The 23,608-nt window shown below is 39.2% G+C and overlaps 1 protein-coding gene and 1 pseudogene across 3 annotated transcripts in view; both read right to left on the bottom strand.

Moving 5' to 3' along the window:
- Window positions 1-23,608, bottom strand: part of ABHD17B (abhydrolase domain containing 17B, depalmitoylase) — a 46,511-nt gene that overhangs the window by 10,876 nt on the left and 12,027 nt on the right. The gene's annotated exons all lie outside the window — the stretch shown is intronic.
- LOC118026296 lies at window positions 17,866-19,201 on the bottom strand (annotated as a pseudogene).

The raw sequence follows: 23,608 nt of genomic DNA, 5'->3' as shown, positions 1-23,608 counted from the left end.
GTGACAATGAGGTGTCATTTTTAGTGGTAACTCTAACTGGCTCTGTGAAATACTGTACTGAGAAGGATTCTAAGGGCATACACAAGGCTTGGCAGGCAAAGAACATGTCATAAATTAGTGATGTCTACTACAGGATTTGGCTACAGATTTATTATCCTGGTCATGAGGATATAGGACCTGGCGAAGAGGATGGCAGGAAAGAAAGTTCTAAGGGTTAGTTTAAGGGAAGGAGATGACCTAGAAAAAAAAGATGAGTTATAAGGCACAGTATTATCAATGCTATCTGTTTAATAATCTGTCTACAGCTATTTCTTGCTTCCAATTACCTTACAACCAGCAACTGCTGACCCTTGAGAGTCTATTAAAAGCTTGGTTGATAATAAGTAAGCTGTACGTAGCTTTATGTTCCTATAATTTACCTTTTGAACATGAAGGCTTTTTTTTAGAGATTTTATTTATTTATTTGACAGAGAGAGAGAGCACAAGTAGGCAGAGAGGCAGGCAGAGGGAGAGGGAGAAGCAGGCTCTCCGCTGAACAGGGAGCCCAATGCGGGGCTCGATCCCAGGACCCTGGGATCATGACCTGAGCTGAAGGCAGCTGTTTAACCGACTGAGCCACCCAGGCGCCCCGAACATGAAGACTTTTATATATGATAATAAAGTAATTTAAAAATAAATCTGGCTGACTGAATATATGTAAAACTGCACAGCTGCTTCTGGGGATGAACACCAAAAGAGAGAAGCAGGAGAAAAGGTACAGTGCCAGGATCTAGTCTAATGAAAGGACAACCTGACCTTTTTTTTTTTTTTAACATTTTATTTGAGAGAGAGAGAGGGCACGTGTACACATGAGACGAGGGGCAGACGCTTAAGGACTGAGCCACCCACGCACCCAACAACCTGACCTTCTTAATGTCAGTGGAAGAGATTATTCCCACCTCCACAGCCCTAAACCAGATAACTGGTGTCCATTTAATAATAAAAACTTGCAAATTATCACTTTTCTAATAAGAGGCATATGGTACAGGACAGCAACCTAGACTTGCTTAAACAAAAAGTATACATAAATAAACCTAAGTTTTAGTAACATGAGAGCTAAACAAGTTATTGAGGAAAAAAATTTATTCTTGAAATTTATAAAAACATTGAAATATCTTGTTAAATTTGGGTAATTTTAAGTCCCATTTGTTTTATATAAAATTCATCTGAATAAAAATATATCATTTATCAGTTATTTCTTGGCTAACAAAATCTTGAAGAGACAAGGCAGTGAATAATTGTAGGGGGAAAATGATAAACATCTGAAAGTACACAACAGCAAAAGACAGATAAATTATTTAATTTAGAGCAGAATTTTTGGACCAGACAAAACAAGGATTTAAAAGAGGCGCCAGGCTGGCTTAGTCAGTGTAGCATGTGACTCTTGATCTCAGGTTTACATGTAAATTCAAGCCTCACATTGGGTGTAGAGATGATACTTAAAAACAAAATCTTTTTACTGTTTTTTTTTTTTTTTTTTTTTAGATTTTATTTGTCAGAGAGAGAGAGCACAACAAGCAGGGGGAGCGGCAGAGAGAGACGGAGAAGCAGGCTCCCTGCTCAGCAAGGAGCTGGATGTGGGACTTGATCCCAGGACCCTGGGATCATGACCTGAGCCAGAGGCAGATGCTTAACAGACTGAGCCACCCAGGTACTCCTTAAAAACAAAATCTTAGTGAATTATAATAAACCAGTTTTAAAAAAGAGAATACTTAAAGATGTAATGGAAAAATGTCATACAGAAAAATCCAAGTGGAATCCCTGATACAGAGAAATCAGTATCTAAAACAAAGAACCTGATGGATTGGGTACAAGAATCAATAACTGAAGAATGTATTACTGAGCTGAAAGATCCAAGAATTCCAAAACAGGGAATTTTTCAGGATGGAAGGGATGACAACAGAGAAAACATAAAAGAAAATTTAAGGAAAATAGAAGTAGAAATACCAGTATCAATAATCTAAGAATTTCTCAGAATTAAAGAAAAAATTCAGCCTGAAATTGCTCAGAGTGCCAAACAGGTATTTAAGAAAATTCTCACAGGCTAGACAAATTATAGTAAATATTAAGATTGCCAGAAACAAAAATGTGAAAGTTTCTTTTTTTTTTTAAAGATTTTATTTATTTGACAGAGAGAGACACAGCGAGAGAGGGAACACAAGCAGGGGGAGTGGCAGAGGGAGAAGCAGGCTTCCCGCGGAGCAGGGGAGCCCGATGCGGGGCTCTATCCCAGGACCCTGGGATCATGACCTGAGCCGAAGGCAGACGCTTAACGACTGAGCCACCCAGGCATCCCTAAAACCGAGACCCTCTTTGAGGAACTCCAGCAAGGACAAAAATAAATCCAAGAGAATTCTATGAATATCTCAAATATGATAAAGAATAGTTAATGTAATGTTTTGTTTTAAAGCAAGCAATGGAGAAAAAAAAAGCAAAGTATATCCCCAAACAATCCAAAATCAAGACTTTGGGGAATACGAATATAAACAGAATTGGAAGAAGAGTTAGGGATTTAAGTGAAAAATGCGCTGTGTGCAGGCACTGGTTACTTGCCTTGTTCAGAATGGTATTAATATTGATAAACTTAAGACATGGAAGAAAAATATGACTATTAATGAGTCAGATATAACCACCATAAAATTATAGATTCTAGGATACACCTTAAGTAGTTATAGTTATTCATTATAAATGTCCAGCTTTGACTATTTGTCCGTGTGTTAAACTCAAGGAGTACAAACACAAAGAATTAATTAAGGGCAGATATCAACAAAATAGAGAACAAAAACCAGTATCAACAGATCCCAAAACTGACTCTTAGGTAACTCATTTAATCCTTTCAACAACCTTCTGAAATAGGGACTATCAATTCACCCATTTTCCATTTGAGGAAACAGAGGCAGAGAGTAGTTATGTAACCTAACAACGGTCACACAGCTGGGTAAGTGACAGAACTGTTATGTGTGGCAGAATGACTCTGGAGCCTGAACTCATAACCACTGTTTTGTGGAAAGAGTACCCACAGAAGACTGACGAACAGAGATAAGCAAAAAACCAAAATACTAAATGAAAAAGCAGACAGACACACATAGTTTTAAAAATTAAAATAAAAAACCCCAAAAAACCAAGTATGTTTGAGGATATGAATTAAATTCTTGAGTAACATAAAAGAACAAAAAACCCAACCCAATTAAAAAAATGGACAAAAGATCTGACATTTCTCCAAAGAAGAGCTACAAATGGCTAAAAAGTATGTGAAAAGATGTTCAACATCATTAATTATTAAGGAAATGCAAATGAAAACCACAACAATACCACTTCATACCTGCTAGGATGGCTATAATTAAAAAGATAGGTAAGACCAAAATTGACAAGGATTTGGAGAAACTGGAACCTTTATACACTGTTGGTGGGAAGTAAAATGGAGCAATTAATTTGGAAAACAGTTGGCAGTTCCTTAAAAAGTTTAAACAGAGTGTTAACATTTGACCAAGCAATTCCACTCCTATGTACATATACAAGAAAAATGAAAACCTATGTCCACACAAAACATGTACATGAATATTCACAGTGGCATAATTCATAATAGCCAGAAGGCAGACACCATTCAAATGTCCATTAAGTGATGAATGGGTAAACAAAATGTGGTATATCCACATAATGGAACATTATTCAGTCATAAAAAAAACCCCGAAGTACTGATGCATGGTATAAAGTAGATGAATCTTGAAAAACTTATACCATGTGAACGGCAGTCACTAAAAATCACTTATTGTATGATTCCATTTATATGAAAAGTCTAGAAAAGGAAAATCAGTAAAGTCTAGGACCCTGGGATCATGACCTGAGCCAAAGGCAGATGCCTAAACACTGAGACACCCAGGTGCCCCTGATTACATCTTAATAAAGCTGTTTACTGTGGTGCCTAGCTGGTTCAGTTGGTAGAACATGGAACTCCTGATATCAGGGTTGTAAATTCAAGCCCCACACTGGGGACACAGATTACTTAAAAATAAAATCCTTTAAAAAAAAAAAAAAGCTTCTTACCTTCCTCCCCCCCCCCCCCCACCGCAAACAAGTCTATGGAAAGCTAAGGTAATTTTGCAAAGAAAGACCTAAAGTATGTATGTATTTGCAGAGTAGCTGGGAGTTTTCTCTCCCAGATATTAAGAGAGACTACACAAAGCCAAAGTAATAAAGACAGACTAGTGCTGACAAAGAAACAAACAGACCTAGTTGTGACAGAATACAGCGCTTATAAACAGACCTATGTATAAATGATAATCTCCTATGACAAAGCTGGTTTCTCAAAGCAGTAAAAAAGGATGAATTCTTTAGCACAATGTGCTGGAAAAATTCACATATTTACACGGGCAAAAGTAGTTAGAGCCCTACATTTCAGTATGTATGCAGAACACAAACTCCAGATGAATTAACAGATCTAAAAGGCAAAACTAATATAACTTAAAAAAAAAAAATCTGAAAGAGAAAATATTGGTAGATTTAGCTTCACTCAAAGATTTCTATTGAGTGAGAAATGCTTTGGGAATAATGATTTTCATCCAAAATTATCAGAGTTGATATCTTAAATATGAGGAACTTCTACAAAAACAAGAAAAAAAAGGTAACTCAGAAGAACATATGGGCACAAGATATTAATAGGCAATTTACAGGATAAAAGGGCTATCAAGTATATTAAGAAAGGCTACTCTCACCAACTATCAGAAAAATGCAAGAAATACCACTTTAAAGCTATAAGAAAAATAAAAATTAGAAAACTAGTAATATGAAGTACTGGTAAGAACAGGGGAAAATAGGAACCGTTCTGTGAACTGCTTGATAAGCTATTCTGTTTACTTATGACCCAGAATTCCACTTGCGTAAGTACTCGAAAGAAATACTTGCAGAGATCCTTAAGGAAATGTTTACAAGGGTGGCTTGATCACTGCAGCATTATTTGTACCAGGGTATAGGAAGCAACATAGATTCCATCACCAGGAAATGAGTAAGTAAATGTTTTGGACGCAGATAATGGAATATTATGCAGAGTATGATGGCTAGAGCTTAAAAATACAGTACTGGGTGAGAAAAAGAAAGAAACTGAGATCTATACTACCATTAATGTAAATTAAAACCACACATAAATGTTATATATTTAAAGACATGTATCTGAATGGATGTTTGCAGAGGGGGGAATAGGAAAAGAGGTTGAAGTTAAGAAAAAAAAAAGTATATAAAACAAGAGTAGGGCTTATGTTCATAGATTGATCAGGACAATGTGTCACAAACTAGACTATGAGTGACACAGGGCAAAAATCACATTTGGTTGTGTGCCTGGTGGTTCAGGTAAGTGTCCGACTCTTCATTGTTGGCTCAGGTCATGATCTCAGGGTTGTGCGAAACCAAGAGAAACCAAGAGTTGGACACTGGGTCTTTGCTCAGCAGGGAGTCACTTGAGATCCTCTCTGTCCCTTTCCCTCTGCCCACCCCCGCTCGTCCTCTCTCCCTCCCTCTCTCTAAAATAAATAAACCTTTTTTTAAAAAAAGATTTTAATTTATTTGACACAGAGAGAGAGAAAGCACAAGCAGGTGGAGCAGCAGAGGGAGAGGGAGAAGTAGGTTCCCCGCTGAGCAGTGAGCCCAATGCAGAGCCCGATCCCAGGACCCCAGGATCACGACCCGAGCCGAAGGCAAATGCCCAACCAACTGAGCCACCCAGGTGCCCCTAAAATAAACAAATCTTTAAAATAAAATAAAAAAAAATCATGTCTGGTTGCTTACCACTGGGTAAGCCAAGCAGAAAACCTGACACATTATAGGGTTTCCAGTATTTTCTGGGTGAATGAGTTAGTAAATTAGTGGTTTTTTTTTTTTTTTTTAAGATTTTATTATTCATGAGAGAGAGAGAGAGAGGCAGAGGGAGAAGCAGTCTCCCAAGTAGCAGGGAGCCCCATGCAGGACTCGATCCCAGGACGCTGGGATCATGACCTGAGCCGAAGGCAGACGCTTAACCATCTGAGCCACCCAGGCGCCCGAGTTAGTAAATTAGTAAGATTAAGTCAATTCTCTGCACCTGAAAGACTCCCACAAAAAAAGAAAAAAGGTTTACTAAATCCTATTTTTAAAAAGAAAATGTTTTGTGATAATTATTTAGGTTTTTTATATGGGAGCAAAGTAGAAGCAGTATAATAAAAACCTATGAACTTAATTTGGGGCTGGGGGTACAGGTGGGAAAAACATAGCTAGTTACCCAAATCATTCAGTGTGTTATGAAGCATTGAAGAGGACAGTCTTCTAGGGAGGAGGAAATCTTGCCTCTCTCAAAATCAAGTCACAAAATAAAAAGTCAGCTGAATGTTAAACAGATGGTCCATTGTGAAAATTAAGGTTTTCCTTTTGGCAGGAGACTTTTAAAGTTACTTCACTTATAGCAGGAGGAATTTCCTAAAATTGTAATGAATTAATAATTTAAGAACCTGCTTCTCCTGATAACTTTTTCCTGTTCAATGACAAAGAAAAAAAGATGAACATCTGAGTCCCCTCTCAGCAAAACAGGAAGACTAAGGTTAAAAAAATGTCTCCAAACAGAATGACCTACTCTATCTCCTTCCTCTCTTTTGACAGAAGAAATTATTGAAATGACTCCTGTCAATTCCTGATGTAATAACAGTTTAGTGCAAAAAATTTCCCTTTGATCTCCTTTGTAATAGTTTCTTGGTAATGCAAATCGATGCACATTACCACCACCTAAAAGGGACAACTGATTCTTTTAGGGTTCAAGATGTTACTAGTACTTAAGTCTTTTTAGAGAAAACATTTTTAAAATGCTTAAATCTCTTCATTTTGAGTGATATTTTGACAACTATACATTTAATAGGATCTATACTGATTTAAAGTCTTACTCAATGTAGAGCGTAGGTATGTAATAAACCACTTAAATTTTGATATATACTAGGCTTCAGGTTAAGAACTACATTCTAAAGTTGAAAATGAATTACCTTGAATTTGGCTACATTCATGGATAAATCTGGGAAAGTACTATTACATATTATTTTATGGAAGTCAGGATTTATCATGTCGTTTGGAAAACCTCCAACTGCTTTCAATTAGTTAAAGGCACATCTATTTAGCAATCAGATTTCTGGAAGTCTCAATGATTCAGAGTAACAGCAACATCTCCTAGAGATCACCCCTTATTCATTCACCTTTCAAGGAGTTTGGCAGCATACTCCTTTTTCAGTTAAGACAGCATCCAAAGTACTCACAATAATCAAAATAAGTATAATTTAGAAACTAGGTGTTTAGTATATTTTCTAAACACATTTTCTACCTTACTCAGCAGCAAAGGTACTTCACTGTCTGTGATCACAGGACTCGATGGGGTGACACTGCTAGGAAAACTCAACTCTGAAGACACCCCACAAGGGCTGTGCTAACATGGGAAGAGACACTTAAAACCTTAAGAAAAAAAAATTTTTTGAAGATTTATTTTAGAGAGAGAGAGAGCACACGCATGCATGGGGGTGAAGGGCAGAGGGAGAGAGAAACTCAAGCCGATTCTGCAGTGAGTACGGAGCCCGAAGAGGGACTTGAGATCACGACCTGAGCTGAAACCAAGAGTTAATGCTTAACCAACCGCACCCCCCAGGCGCCCCAAGGAAAAATTTCTTTGAAGTACTCTACTTTTTATATTTTAAACTGAAAAGAGAAATTTTGGCAGAACTATTTTCTTTAAAAAGGAATCATGTCAGTTACTTTTTTAGGTAAGAGTTATACTAGTAAGATTCTTGGGGCGCCTGGGTGGCTCCGTTAAGCATCTGCCTTCTGCTGGGGTGGTGATCTCAGGGTCCTGGGATCCAGCCCCACGTGGGCTCCCTGCTCAGCAGGGAGTCTGCTTCTCCCTCTACCCCTCCCCCTGCTCCTGCTCTCTCTAATAAATAAAATCTTAAAAAAAAAAATACTAGTAAGATTCTAGAAATAGAGAGTAACTGGGCCAATAAGTCACCCGAAAACACCCTAGGAAACGTGGTTTTATTGGTAAATTGAACAGATGCCTTAATAACTATGAGTTTAGAAAAGTTTAGAGGAGTTTCCCAACTAGGAAAAATTTATCGGCACTGTCAAAATAAGATTCCTTTCCCAATGATGGGAAGAGTTGGGGACAGACAGAGAAAAATAGTTGAGGTGAAGATGACAAGCATCTACCAGAGTTACCAAAGTCTCAATCCTAGCATTGGAACCCTTAATCTTAGGAAACAAACTGAGGGTTGCTGGAGGGGAGGGGGGTCCACACTGGGCATTGGGGAAGGTATGTGTTGTAAGGAGTACTGGGTATTATATATGAACTGATGAATCATAGACCTGTACCCCCGAAACAAATAATACACTATATGTTAATTGAATTTAAATAAAAAAAAATAAAAAGGAAAAGTCTTGTTAAAAAAAAAGTCTCAATTCTAGCATTTGGTTATGAACCTAATTTCTTAATTAAAAAAAAAAAAAGTTCAGCAGTAAGGATCAGAAGATCAGAAGTGAAGCTGAAGCGCCTATAAGCTGTGTCAAACAAACTAATTTGGACCAGAAGTCCTAACACAGGTCAATGTAACTATTTCTATATTTAAGTTTTCCCTCAGTTTCTTTTTTTTTTTTTTTAAAGATTTTATTTGACAGAGAGAGACAGCGAGAGAGGGAACACAAGCAGGGGGAGTGGGAGAGTGAGAAGTAGGCTTCCTGCAGAGCAGGGAGCCTGATGTGGGGCTCGATCCCAGGACCCTGGGATCTTGACCCGAGGTGAAGGCAGACGCTTAACGACTGAGCCACCCAGGTGCCCCTCCCTCAGTTTCTTAATACCACACTAATACAGGAGCCATTAACTATGTATAGCTACTTAAATTTTAATTAAAAATAAATATTCAGTTCCTCAGCCACAGTAGCACATATAAGTAGTGCCTACCAAATTGCAAAGTGTAGAATGAACATTTCCATCACTGCTGAAAGCTCTATTGGGCAGTGTTGAACTACTAGAACCTCTCAAACCCAGGCAATCCAGAAAAAGAGTTTTTATACTTCCTATGCTTACTAGCTTTAAATGTTGGAGCTCTTCCTTCCTGGTATGTACAGGCAATTTGTATAGATCTTCTTACTGAACACTGCAGATGACACAGAACTAAATGAGATTACCTACACAATATGGTTTTAGAAGAATGTTTTTTGATAAAAACATTACAACATCTAACCCAATCATTTTTTTTTTTTAGGAGGGAGAGAACACTTGTGCAAGTGCGGGTGGAGGGGGAAAGGGAGAGAGAATCTTTAGAGGTTCCATGCCCAGTGTGGAACCCGATGTGGGGCTCGATCTCAAAACTCTGAGATCATGATGTGAGCTGAAATCAAGAGTCGGACACTTACTGAAGCACCCAGGCACCACTTTTTATTTAAATTTCAGTTAATATACAGTGTAATAATAGTTTGAGGTGTACAATACAGTGATATAACACTTCCATGTAACACCTGGTGCTCATCACAACACGCACTCTCCTTAAATCCCCATCACCTATTTCACCCATCACCAAACCCCCCCATAATCATCAGTTTGTTCCCTGTAGTTAAGAGTCTGTTTCTTGGTTTGTCCCTCTCTTATTTTTCCCTTTCTGTGTTTGTTTTGCTTCTTAAGTTCCACATGAGTAAAATCAAATGGTTTTTGTCTTTCTCTGACTTATTTCACTTAGCAATATACTCTCTAGCTCCATCCATGTCATTGCAAATGGCAAGATTTCATTTTTTCTCATGGCTGAGTAATATTCCATTGTACATATACACATCTTCTTTATCCATTCATCAGTTGAAGGACACTTGGGCTGTTTCCTTAATTTGGCTACTGTAGATAAGGCTGCTATAGACATTGGGGTGCACATATCCCTCTGAATTAGTGTTTTGGTATTCTTTGCATTTAACCAAAGTCTAATGTAAAAGCCATTTTATTAAAATGAGCAAAGCAAATCAATTAGGACAATTACACATTTTAATGCATGCTTTTTTTTTTTGTTTTTTAAGATTTTATTTATTTGCGAGAGAGAGAATGAGAGACAGAGAGCATGAGAGGGAGGAGGGTCAGAGGGAGAAGCAGACTCCCTGCTGAGCAGGGAGCCCGATGTGGGACTCGATCCGGAACTCCAGGATCATGACCTGAGCCGAAGGCAGTCGCTTAACCAACTGAGCCACCCAGGTGCCCCTAATGCCTGCTTTTTAAAAAAATATTTTATTTATTTATTTGACAGAGAGAGAGAGAGAGAGAGAGAGAGAGAGACAGTGAGAGAGGGAACACAAGCAGGGGGAGTGGGAGAGGGAGAAGCAGGCTTCCCGCCGAGCAGAGAGCCTGATGTGGGGCTTGATCCCAGGACCCTGGGATCATGACCTGAGCCCAAGGCAGATGCTTAACGACTGAGCCACCCAGGTGCCCCTTAATGCAGGCTTTTGACGTGTCAAATGGATTCACATTCTTGAAGGGTTTTCCATGTGCTGGAGCTACAAGCAAACCATAAGAAACTATAAAGACGGGGGTGCCTGGGTGGCTCAGTCGGTTAAGGGTCTGCCTTCAGCTCAGGTCATGATCCCGGAGTCCTGGGATCGGGCCCCACACTGGGCTCCCAGATCAGTGGGGAGCCTGCTTCTCCCTCTCCCCCTGCTTGTGCGCTCTCTCTTGCTATATCTCTCTCAAATAAAATCTTTATTAAAAAAAAACTATAAAGACATTCCTATTAACCAAGTAATTTCTGAATGTAACACATAGAGTATTCTAAACACTTACAATCCTGGTGATCCACTTAAACAAAGCCCTAACAAGCAAATCAAGCCTTCCTAATGATTAAGTAGGACAGGTTGTTGATTTTTACATATGTCAATATTACAGAATCCTAAAAAGCTTTTGTTGACTGGGAAGTAAATTATGGCTTAGCTTTCAAAGTCACACCTGCCTACACTGCTCAGCATAAACTAAAACATGAACAGGCACAAGTTTTCCTCCCTTAATCATAGTTTTTTGGCACCTCTCCTGAAAGACTTTCCAAAACATACTTATCCTCAAAGATCACAGAAAAGCTGCCATAGTACATTGGTAGAGACACTGCACAAATAACACATTATTCTTCCCTCCATTTGTAAGAAGTAAAATCTTTTCCTGGGAAACTTCTCAGATGAACACCTACTCAATGTATTCCACAACATATAATACCCATCTATAGCACAGTATTACCTAAATGAAGTAGTCATAAGTTTCAGAAAGTTTAAGGATTATTGCTGACTATAATGATGAACACAACCTTTTTCAAAAAGAGAACTCACATTACTGGTATTTCAATTTAAATTTTTAAGAGTTAAAAAAAATTTGAACCACACAGGAGGTTAAAAAATAAAAAAAAGTAAGTCTCACTGCCAGGGTAAAATAAGGACTAATTAAAAGTCAGTTGAAGAATTCAGTTCCCTAGATATCCTCCCCAACTAAGAAAACTAGAGGTTTACATTGGAAGAACATTTTCTGAGGATTTAGACTAATCTGAAGGAAAGCCCAAAGATACAGGAGGTTCCAATGAGGAAATTGTGGCAATGGGAAGCATGAGTGTAACTGCAGTGAGGGAGAGCTATATCCTCTTCGGTAAGTGGATGTCAACATGGAAGAAATAGTGATATAATACTGTTATCTAAAGATACAGAGGTACGGGGCACCTGGGTGGCTCGGCTGGTTAAGTGGCTGCTTTCGTGATTTTATATCACTTAATTTCAAGTGTGAAGGTATTTATACTCTGATAATTGCTCAAAAATAAGGTACATTTCAGATTGCTTATTTGGACTTCTGACGTGACTTATTTTTCTAGGGTCTCTTAATTTTCAGAAAATCCACAAGCTTTTTAAGTCATGTATAACACATTCTTTTTATTCTTAGAATTTGTGCAACAGAATCCATGTTGTTTTTGAAGACATTCTTAGACAAGAGAGCAGCAAAGCTGTGAATATACAGATACCAGTTCAGATTTTACTTATTTTTTGCCATCCGATGGCCAAAACCACTTCCTTCCTCTTTCCTCAGCTACATACTCTCATTCTGAACAACTATCTCACCTTTATTTTCTTCATCCAGTCTTAGATTTTTTTTAAATTTAATTTTTGTTTTTTTTTGTATATGAAATGGGAAGCTCTTTCATCCTTTTTTTTTCTTCTTCCACTGGACTCTTTATACTCTCTACATTCACATCATAGCAAAACACTTCATTCTTCATTCTCACACATTTATTTATTGAGAGAACGAGTACACACAGGCACACAGCTGTGGGTGCGTGTGTTTGGGGGTTAGAGCGAGAATCGCAAGCAGGCTCCATGCTGGGTGCGGAGCCCCACATGGGGCTCAATCCCACCACCTTAGATCATGATCTGAACTAAAATCAAGTCTGACATTTAACCGACTAAGCCACCCAGGCACCCCAACTCAAACACTAATTTTAACTCCACTATTAAGAGCATGAACTCTGGACCCAAAATGTTGAATATGAATCCTAGCTTTACTATATTTGTCATCTTGGGAAATTTAAACTTCTCTGTTTCTTCTGTAAACTGGGCCAGGGGGATGATAATGGCATCTATTTTACAGGGATGTTATGAAGATCAAATAAGGTTAATATTTGTGAAGGTTTTACAAGACCTAGCTATATGTAATTATATTTTTATAAATAAACAGTAGCTTGGCTTTCATAACTTACCAAAATTTCAAGCCTGCAAATTTAGATTCTTCAATGTGAAAAGTTAGTGACAATAGTATTTGATTTGTTTTGTTTTACAAACTTAAGCTGAGCTATCATGGGCTTCTGAGTTACTTCTGTGTGGCAGCCATTGCTAGAAGTAGGCATACTTGAATATTAAGTATATGCAATGAACGATGATCTGTGATAAGGTTCAAAACAGTAAGGACAGATACATCCTTGGGGTTAATAAATAGTTGGTAATTTACAAAGTAGTTCAGTTGGTTAATTATACAATAAGGAAGAAACATTTTTAAGCCCAGGAAGCCTAGCTTCTTAAAACAGGAGTTCCTGGGCCCTTCATATACATTTCCATACTTTTAAATAATATATAGAGTGGAAACTGAATTTTTTAGTGATGATTCAGAGTACTACAAATATAAAATGTCCAATATTTTTTAAGTTTAGAGAATTGCAGGTAATGTTTACATTTCAATTTTTTGAAAAATTGAAATATATAGTTTTATTTTAGGAACTTGAAGTATTTTTGCTATAAGCCAATATTGATCTGTAAGGTAGAAAAGTACTACATTACCTTTCTTTGCATTCTGGGCAATCTGAGGAATGTATCAAGTCCTTCAGCCTCTATGGTACCATCTTATCAATATTCTAATGCCTAACGAATTGCTTATTATTTCTTATTCTACCCTAAGTGGCAATGTATCAGGTTAACATACTGTGATACATTGATCTCAGATTTGACATTGGACAAACCCTTATCTGGATGGTTCTGAGCTAGGTCCTATTTAATCAATTCCACGCAAAATCAGTGTTTTATCAGCTTGGGGTCAAACCTGAAAACTATCCAAAATACCACCACTATTAAGAATATCTATGGTCCTATGGCCCCTCAAACTATATGTAAAGTTTTTAATTTTTTTTTTTTTAAGATTTTATTTATTTGTGAGAGAGAGAATGAGAGACAGCATGAGAGGGGGGAGGGTCAGAGGCAGAAGCAGACTCCCTGCTGAGGAGGGAGCCAGATGCGGGACTCCATCCCGGGACTCCAGGATCATGACCTGAGCCGAAGGCAGTCACTTAACCAACTGAGCCACCCAGGCGCAAAGTTTTTAGAAGGATCCAAAATATTTACTAACAAAGTGACCTAAAAACAATCTCAAAAATCTGGAAGTTCTCAGGTTAAGATTTCTGTAACATACTTATTTATGCTTCTTAAGTCTTACCATGTACCCAATCTAAAACAACTACAGCATTTGAACTTTTGTAGAGGTATTTGCAAAGCCCTAAGAACTCATCTCTTTCACACCTATCTGATTTGTGGTAAAGATGGGTTATATCCAATGTCGCACTGAGTTTTTTCTGCCACAGAAGAAATCAACCTGGATGTTAACCTACCTACACTTTGATTCTGTCCCAAAATTCACTTCTATATGATTAATATTCTCAGATCTAGGCTACTTTGTACTTTAGAATACACTGCACACAAACCAGATTACAATTCTAGTAGCAGACTTCTTATTCTTGGCTTGGGGATATGCCTTTACCTGTGCATTAAGGAATATCCCTGGTTCTAGCACTTACCCAGTGGAGGTTCCAGAGAACTTGGTCAAGACATTATACTTCTAAAAAATAGATTTACAGGGGTGCCTTGGTGGTTCAGTCTGTTAAGCGTCTGCCTTTGGCTCAGGTCCTGCGTGGGGCTCCCTGCTCAGCAGGGGGATCTGCTTCTCTGGCCCTGATCATGTTCTCTCTCTTGCTCACTCTCTGATATAAATAAATAAAATCTTAAAAAAAATTAGATTTACAGATACTGGGGAGAGGAGAGGGTTAGAATTTTAGACTGTTAATCTAATGAGATGCGAGATAAGGCTACCAGCTTTTCATAGAAGATCTGTAAAAAGATACTAAAATTATCATACTAATAACTGAAGAAACAGGAATATATGTTTCTCTTCCTAAAAGACATATACAAACCCCTTCCTCAGGACAAGAGACTATCACTCTCCCCCCACCTTTTAAAAGGCAAATATCCTTCTTCTCAGAAAAAACACCAAATGGCAGGAGGGCCCCGGAATGGGAGGCCGCGGTGGCAGACTCTGCAGCAGCATCCAGGGTCGGGGTGGCAGTGGTGGTGGTTGGAGTGGGCGGAGACTGCAGAGCTTGCAGAGGCAAGGCCAAGGCCAAGGAGTGGATCCCTGTCATCAAGTTGGGACGCCTGGTCAAGGACATGAAGATTAAGTCCCTGGAGGAGATCTGTTTCTTCTCCCTGCCCATCCAGGAATCTGAGATCATTGACTTTTCCTGGGGGCATCCCTCAAGGATGAGGTTTTGAAGACTATGCTGGTACAAAAAGCAGACCCGTGCTGGCCAGTGGACCAGGTTCAAGGTATTTGTTGCCATCAGAGATGACTGTGGACACGGTGGTCTGGGTGTTAAGTGATCCAAAGAGGTCGCCACTGCCATCCATGGGGCCATGACTCCAGACAAGCTTTCCATCTACCAGTGTGGCGAGGCTACTTGGGGAACAAGATCGACAAGCCCCCCACTGTCCCATGCAAGGTGACCAGCCGCTGTGGCTCTGTGCTGGGGCGCCTCACCCCTGACCCCAGGGGCACTGGCCTTGCCTCAGCCCCTGTGCCAGAGAAGCTACTGGCGGGGGGCGGTAGAGACGACTGCCCCCTCTCAGCCAGGGACTGCACTGCCACCCTGGGCTACTTCACCGAGGCCACTTCCGTCACCATTCCCAAGACTTACAGCTAGCTCACCCTGACTCTGGAAACAGACTGCATTCACTGAATCTCCATATCAGGAATTCACTGACCAGGGCGCCTGGGAGGCTCAGATGGTTAGGTGTCTGCTTTCAGCTCAGGTCATGATCTCCAGGTCCTGGGATGGAGCCCCACATTGGGCTCCTGGCTCAGCGGGGAGTCTGCCTCTCCCTTTGCCTCTCCCCCTGGCTTGTGCTTTTTTTTTTTTTTTTTTTAAGATTTTATTTATTTGACAGAGAGAGACACAGCGAACGAGGGAACACAAGCAGAGGGAGTGGGAGACAGAGAAGTAGGCTTCCCACCGAGCAGGGAGCCCGATGCGGGGCTCGATCCCAGGACCCCTGGGATCATGACCTGAGCCGAAGGCAGACGCTTAACGACTGAGCCACCCAGGCGCCCCGGCTTGTGCTCTTTCTGCCTGTCTCTCTCAAATGAATAAATAAAATCTTAAAAGAAAAAAAAAAAAAAGGAATTCACTGACCATCTTATAATGACCCACACCAGACTCTCCATATAGAGGACTCAGGCTCCTGCTGTGGCCACCACATACTTTATACAAGAAAAATAAATGAATTAAAGACTATTAAAAAAAAAACAACAAAAAAAGGCAAATGGAAAGAAAAAAGAAAACTAGCATAGAGAAAATTGATTAACTCCATGTACACATTTTTCATGTTGGTACAGAAAGGGTGCTTTTTCGGGGTGCCTGGGTGGCTCAGTTGTTAAGTGTCTGCCTTCGGCTCAGGTCATGAACCACCAGGGTCCTGGGATCGAGCGCCGCATTAGGCTCCCTGCTCGACGGGAAGCCTGTTTCTCTCTCTGCCCCTCCCCCCGCTTGTGTTCCCTCTCTTGCTGTGTCTCTCTCTGTCAAATAAATAAAATCTTAAAAAAAAGGGGGGGGGTGCTTTCTCTGAGCTGAAGAAATTGAATTAGGTTAGGAATGTTGTATATATATCTCTTCCAGCAGCTCTGGGGCTGATTATATGGAAAACATCTTAGAATAAAATAAGGCTTGGGATGTCTACTAGTAGACTTCCACAAAGAAGCAGGGAACAATAAGAAAACTTTTAGGTGTTTCATAGGAGACACATAAATTTTTAACTAGAAATAATTTTAAGTGCCAATTAATGCTAATAGATTCATTTGCCCTTCTTACCTAAAGATTAATCTAAGAAAAGCTGCAGCTCTCTTTCTCTAAGCAGCAGCTCCAATAAGTTATAAAATTAATAACAGTTGCCTTAGAGGGTTTTAACTGCTCCATATTAACTTCTTGTAATCTTGTTATACATGATATGAAATCATCTAGCAGAGAAATTACTTCCTAAGCCATAAAACCAAGGCTACAACAATGTGCAAGAGCTGGATAAAATCATTAGCCTCTTGTCACAAGTGAGGAAGAAATGTCAACAATCATTTATTTTAAAAAGCAGAAGAACATATAAAAGTATAAACACTGAGTACTGTCTAAATGTAACAATGTATCAGGTTTCATCCTCCCGCCTTTTTAAAGGATTTTATTTGGAGAGAGAGAGAGAGAGGGAGAGAGGGAGAGAGGGAGAGAGAGAGAGAGAGAGAGAGAGAGAGAGAGAGAGAAACCACGTGCGCACCAAGTAGGGGAAGTGGCAGGCAGGCAGAGGGAGAAGCAGGCTCTCCGCTGAGCAGGGAGCCTGACTCAGGGCTCAATCCCAGGACCCCAGGATCATGACCTGAGCTGAAGGCAGATGCTTAATCAACTGAGCCACCCCGGTGTCCTCCTCCTGCCTTAAAAAAAAAAAAAAAATCATTAACTGGTCTGTGGTATAGTATAAAGAACCCTGGTATATGAATCAGAAAAGGTGGATTCTAGTCCCTATTCTGATACCAACTAGCTCCGTGACATTAGGGAAGTCATTTCCCCCTGAATCTCAGCCTCCTTATCTCTAACATCAAAGGCTTGAGTTCAATGGCACTTAAATTACATTCTAGCATATAGGCTTCTTAATTTTGAATGTAAATATAAAGTAGCTAAGAAGGATCAATAGAGTGAATGTCTAAACAGAACGGAAACAAAATAATAATTTACTCCTTCCAAAATGTTTTTTGGATTTTTGGGTTTTCCTCTTATTAAATATATCCAGAGTCTAATCTTTCTTTCTTTTTAAAGATTTCTGTAATTTGAGAGAGAGAGCGGGCAGAGTGTGAGAGAGCACCAGCTGGGGGGTGGGGGGCAGAGGGCCAGAGAGAGTGAGAATCAGACTCCCCGCTGAGCAGGGAGCCTGACTCAGGGCTCAATCCCAGGACCCCAGGATCATGGCCTGAGCTGAAGGCAGATGCTTAATTGACTGAGCCACCCAGGCGCTTCCCGGAGTCTCTAACCTTTCCTTTCTCTGAAAGTTACCTTTTTCCTTGTTTACCTTCTACTTTTAACATTTTGTTCAAAGACTCCTTTTTGAAAGAAAAGAAATTTCAATTGCCTTCCTTGTTATAAGGACATTCTGCTGTCTTATAGGATAGGCTGAAAATGAAAGTGGTCAAATATGCATATATGTAATAAACATTAATTCTCAAAATAATAGGTTCTTCCACTAGGCCAGTTCTGAGATACAAACTTTTTTTCCCCCCTCAGGTGAAACAGTTTTATTTCACAGTTTCAGAAAGACACTATGTTCTTCATATAAAAACATCAGTACAGATACCTATACTTTCTAGAAAATGATTAGATAGACCCTCTCAAAGAAAAATGCACACCATTATATGGTTTCAGACAAGTTGCTAGGGAAAAACACATCTGGACTGATTCCTACGTACAGATTATTGTCATCAGTACATGTTCCTGCATTCTTATAGATTTGATAATAAACATACAGACTGGCTTGTAACTTAATGTTCCATCAGTTCATCAGCCTTTTCTGCAGGTTCATCAGCAGGTTGAGCAGGCTGTGCCCTTCTTTGTGGTCTTTCTTCAAGACCTTCCAGGAATGGAGATACATCATCATCATCATAAATCGTAAACTCCCAAGTCTTTACCAACAATTCCAATGGAAACATTCTTTGTAGTTAGGTCCTGCTCTGCAGGAAGTGTCTCTTGTAAGGCACGCAGACCATGTTTAACCAGTTCATTCAAACTGCACTCCATAAACCCAGACATATGTCTCTCCAAGAAAGTATGAGCTGATTGAGAATGGGCTCCAATGGACATGGCTCTACGGTCAAAATAGTTGGCAGATGGACAGGTTTGGAAAATGTGAGGGCCAATATCATCATAACCAGCAATAAGCAGCTCAACACCATATGGTCTCCGGCCATATCATTGTGTTGGTATCTGGGTCTTGCTTCCAATTAGAGATACAAGGCAAGACACAGGAAGTGGTCTATCAAATACAAATATGGAATCCAAACACTCTTGGCGCATGAAATTACATAACAGTCTAGCATCCGCAGTAAGTCCTGCAACTGAGATACCAATATGGTTGTCAACATGGAGAATTTTTTTCTGATGAGCTGCAAGCTCTGACTGTGCTCTCTTCAATGCAACCAACACTGCATGGGTTTTTGATTTCAGACCAACTGTGGCTGAACCTTGCTTGACAGCTTCCACTGCATGCTCAATTTGATGAATCCTGCCCTGAGGGCTCCAGTGACATCATTGCCATACTGGTTGTAAAACATGGTTCCGGCACGGGTCTGGCTGTGGCAGAGGTGTGGGTTCAGGAGGGTTCTGAGATATAAACTCTTTTTTTTTTTTTTTTTAAAGATTTTATTTATTTGAGAGAGAGAATGAGAGACAGCACAAGAGGGAAGAGGGTCAGAGGGAGAAGCAGACCCCCCGCTGAGCAGGGAGCCCGATGCGGGACTTGATCCCAGGGCTCCAGGATCATGACCTGAGCCGAAGGCAGTTGCTTAACCAACTGAGCCACCCAGGCGCCCGAGATATAAACTCTTCAGAATGCTTATTTGGCGGGCACCTGGGTGGCTCAGTTGGTTAGATGACTGCCTTCTGCTCGGGTCGTGATCCTGGAGTCCCAGGATCAATAGTGCCTGCTCAGCGGGGAGTCGGCTTTTCCCTCTGACCCTCCCACCTCTCATGCTCTCTCATTCTCATTTTCTCTCTCTCAAATAAATAAACAAAATCTTAAAAAAAAAAAAAAAAGAATATTTATTTGGTGAAGGAGTGAGATTTCAGTTACTTAAATTAAGTCAGTGTTACCCTACCACTTATTTAGAAGTGGGGCAGATATAAATCTGTTTCAGCATAAAAGAAACAAAACCAAACCACATGACTTCAGAGTAGATCAGAGTACAACTTCAACTGTTCCTACAAATAATTATTTTGAAAACGGTATTTGTATCAACCATGTGGAAAACAGAACCACAGAACTGCATGATAAGCAGCATATAAGTATATTCCTCTTATCTATCAATCCCTTCTCCATATAATAATATACAGGGCCTTTTTATAGGGATACGGGGGGGGATTATGGCATTTATGCAGTCTCAATATAAGTATTATACTCCTGAACAAGATCATTGCCTCTCTTTACATAGATTGTGTAACAAGTCAGTCAATTCTTACTTAATATGGCCTTCAGTCTGTCTACCAACAGTCTGGCCATCACAAACTGCCATCTCCACCACTTCCATTTCCTCTGCTGACCAGCTAGCTGCTTTTCCTTAGCTCTACTCAGCAGTAAGGAAAAATGTGAAGAAATTACCACTACTTCTAGAAAATGTGTAATAAACACTTGCCACTGTCACTTGTGCTTAATACCTTTCCCATCCCAATAAATCAACACTTCTGTCAATGTTTCTTCAAACATGAAAATTTTACCTTTTGCACACATTTTCTTGAGGACATAACACAAACTAGAATAATTATTTCAAAGAAAAAAGGTTTAAATGCCTAATTAAAGAAAACAATAACATATTTCATAAATTAGGACTCAGTTTAAATTCTTCCAGACTTTGGAAAAATCACTTAAGTGCTCTGTTTCCTCATTTGAAAACATAAGGTAGTTGGCCTCATATTCATTCAAGTCTCTTTGAATTCTAAATTCATGTGCTCTTTTGTAAATTGGTAGTCAATATTTTAAATGTATTATAATAAGTGAATATTTATTATTAATAAATCAATGCTGTACAGGGTCTTTTCATCTTATAAATATTAAGCACTATATAATGTGGGGTAGATTTTAAGCTTCAGAAATCAGACAAAAGTAGGTATCAATAATTAGAAAAAACTTTGTGGACTTAGAACTTTAAACCAGGATGTTATTTCCAAAAGCAGAGGGAAAACTCTCCAGGCTGGGACAGTAATACAGGTGAAAGTATAATACTAAAGCAAAGGGTGCATGGTAGAAAGAAAGGGAAAAAACTGGGACAGGTAAGGATTAGACAAATGAAAAATTTAAAAACAAATCTCTGTTCAGCAATGTACAGAAACCACTGTAGCTCCTTACACATGTATTAGAATGATGCAGTCGTTCAGGCAACTGCATAAAAGCCTATGTACCAACAGAGCACAGCAACTTGGTAACTACTGTACTGCTGAAGAATTTATTTAAATTTTAAGATTTCAAATTTAAGATTTTCAGAAGCAAGCCTCATACAGGCACAAATTTCAACCTACTACATGGGAGGTATGTTAAACACACTATTAAGAAAGTAGAAAATCAACAAATGGTCATCATATTGCAAAATGTGTAAATCACATCCTTCAGTTAAATATCAACACTTGACTACATTTAAAAGTAATTGTTTCTCTACATCAGTAACATATATAACTTTCTACTCTGCAAAATAAAGATAACCTTGATTTATTGGATGTTTTAGTTAATAAAAATTTTGCCTTATATTCTCCTTTTAAAGAGGCAAGTAGCAAAGAAACAAGTGACTATTGTAGACTTTTCCTGCTTTTTTAAGAGACAATTTCTAGACTAGGTCTGCAAAGTCTTTTAGTCAAAGCTGATAGAGAACAACATTTCTGAATCTATGCCAAGTGATGCAACTGGAGAAGAGTAGAATGGAGAGAAGGGAGTGGCTTGCAAAAAAGTGTGGGCAAATCTTTGATATCTGATTTGAGAAGAATCTCATAGCTAGTTTTTTGGTAGTCAACACATGTACTATACCTCTGTTGTAAATACTTGTTTGGGATGAAGGAGAAAGCAAGCATTAAAGATGGATAGTCCATTCATCCTTCCAAATGCCATTATCTGGGTTAGTAACTATCACCTTACATACTAGTGCTTCTAGGTATAATTTTATTTAAAATGAACTTTTATGCCCCTAAGTGCCTCAATTTTAATGTGAGAAGACTGAAATATAAGAGCTGGAGCTTTTCCAGCAAGAGTATTTTATTATACTGAATCCTCCCTCTCTTTTGTATCTGCCTGGATGTTTTCGGGCATCATATCCTATGTTCACATTATCTTTCTTTGTACAACTAGATATAGTTCTCTTCCTTTTCTTGCTCCTATAGAAAGAGAAGTCTGATTGTACACTCTATTAAGAATATCAAGAATATAAAAAGTTTCTAAATATGACATTTCTAAAGAAAAAAAGGAAACCTGTGGGAACATTACTAAATACAAGTCAAAACAGTATCAAATAGCAGGGAAGTTTACACTGAGCTCAATATCTTAAGTATAAATACAAGAGTTCAATTGAGAAGTCATTTAATTTCCTATCATCCTTAATTATAGGTGAAAATACATACAATTCTCTTGATTTACTTAAGTTACTTTTCTATGCTTTTATTGTAGTTCCCAGCTTTTACAAATGAAAGGAATGACCAGGTTTATGTAGAGTAAGACAACAGAAGGAACTCAAAACGTGTGAAAAAACAAATGGAAAATAACTGAGGTTAAGTATGAATTTCTCCCATTCATAATGTTCTACACAGCTTACTAGGTGATAACCTGCTTAAAAACTCCTCTATGGCTGGCTTCCCTCTGCACTTGTAATAATCTAACTTCTCCACAAGTCCTTAAAGGCCCTGCAGGATCAGGCCTTTGCTTACCGTTCCAAATTTACCTTGATACGCTCTCCTTTCATCACTTATGGTTGTGGTCTCCCTCCCCATCTCCCATTTCCTTGAAAGCATGAAAGTGGTTTCCACTTCAGGGTTTGCACACTCTCTACTGACTTCTCATTATTCCAATCTCAAATGCCCCCTTTTCAGAGAGATCTCATGAACCTCAAATCTAAATTAGGTTATTCTTTTTTTTTTTTTTTTTTTTAAAGATTTTCTTTATTTGAGGGGAGCCTGGGTGGCTCAGTTGTTAAGCGTCTGCCTTCGACTCAGGTCATGAACCCCAGGGTCCTGGGATCGAGCTCCGCATCGGGCTCCCTGCTCGGAGAGAAGCCTGCTTCTCCCTCTCCCACCCTCCCTGCTGTGCTCTCTCTCTCGCTGTGTCATCTCTAAGATAAATAAAATCTTAAAAAAATTTTTTTTTTCTTTTTTTGAGAGAGAGAGTAGGAGAACACAAGCAGGGAGAGTGGCAGAGGGAGAGGGAGAAGAAGGAGCAGGGAGCCCCATGCAGGGCTTGATCCCAGGACCCCAGGATCATGACCTGAGCCGAAGGCAGACACTTAACCAACTGAGCCACCCAGGCACCCCTAAATTAGGTTATTATTTTTTACAGCTCCCAGTTCTTTTCCTTTACAGTTTAAAATTGTGATCCTTGCCACCCACTCACCTGTGAGCTTACTTGATAAATACCAATTGTCTTTACTACCTATTGTCTTTACTATGTGGTCACTGACCATGTGTTTTCTTTAGCACTACATAGGAAGTACCTGATTAATAACAATCTAAGTGAAAGAGATTAAAGAAAAGAAGAACTTACAGTTATACCTAAAGAACTGACAGAATATAAACTGAAATAATGCTAAATATAATCAAAATAGATTTTGTTTTGGATGCCTGGGTGGCTCATTTGGCTAAGCGTCTGCCTTCAGCTCAGGTCATGATCCCAGGGTCTGGGGATCAAGTCCCGCACTGGGCTCCCTGCTCAGTGGGGAGTGTGTTTCTCCCTCTGCCCGCCATTCCCCCTGCTTGTGCTCACTCTCTCTCTCTCT

Source organism: Mirounga leonina, unplaced genomic scaffold, assembly GCF_011800145.1.
Source record: "Mirounga leonina isolate KUSES-001 unplaced genomic scaffold, KU_Mleo_1.0 Mir_224, whole genome shotgun sequence".
Lineage (NCBI taxonomy): Eukaryota > Metazoa > Chordata > Mammalia > Carnivora > Phocidae > Mirounga > Mirounga leonina.
The sequence above is the reverse complement of the archived record's forward strand: the minus strand, read 5'-3'. Positions and strand labels throughout refer to the sequence as shown.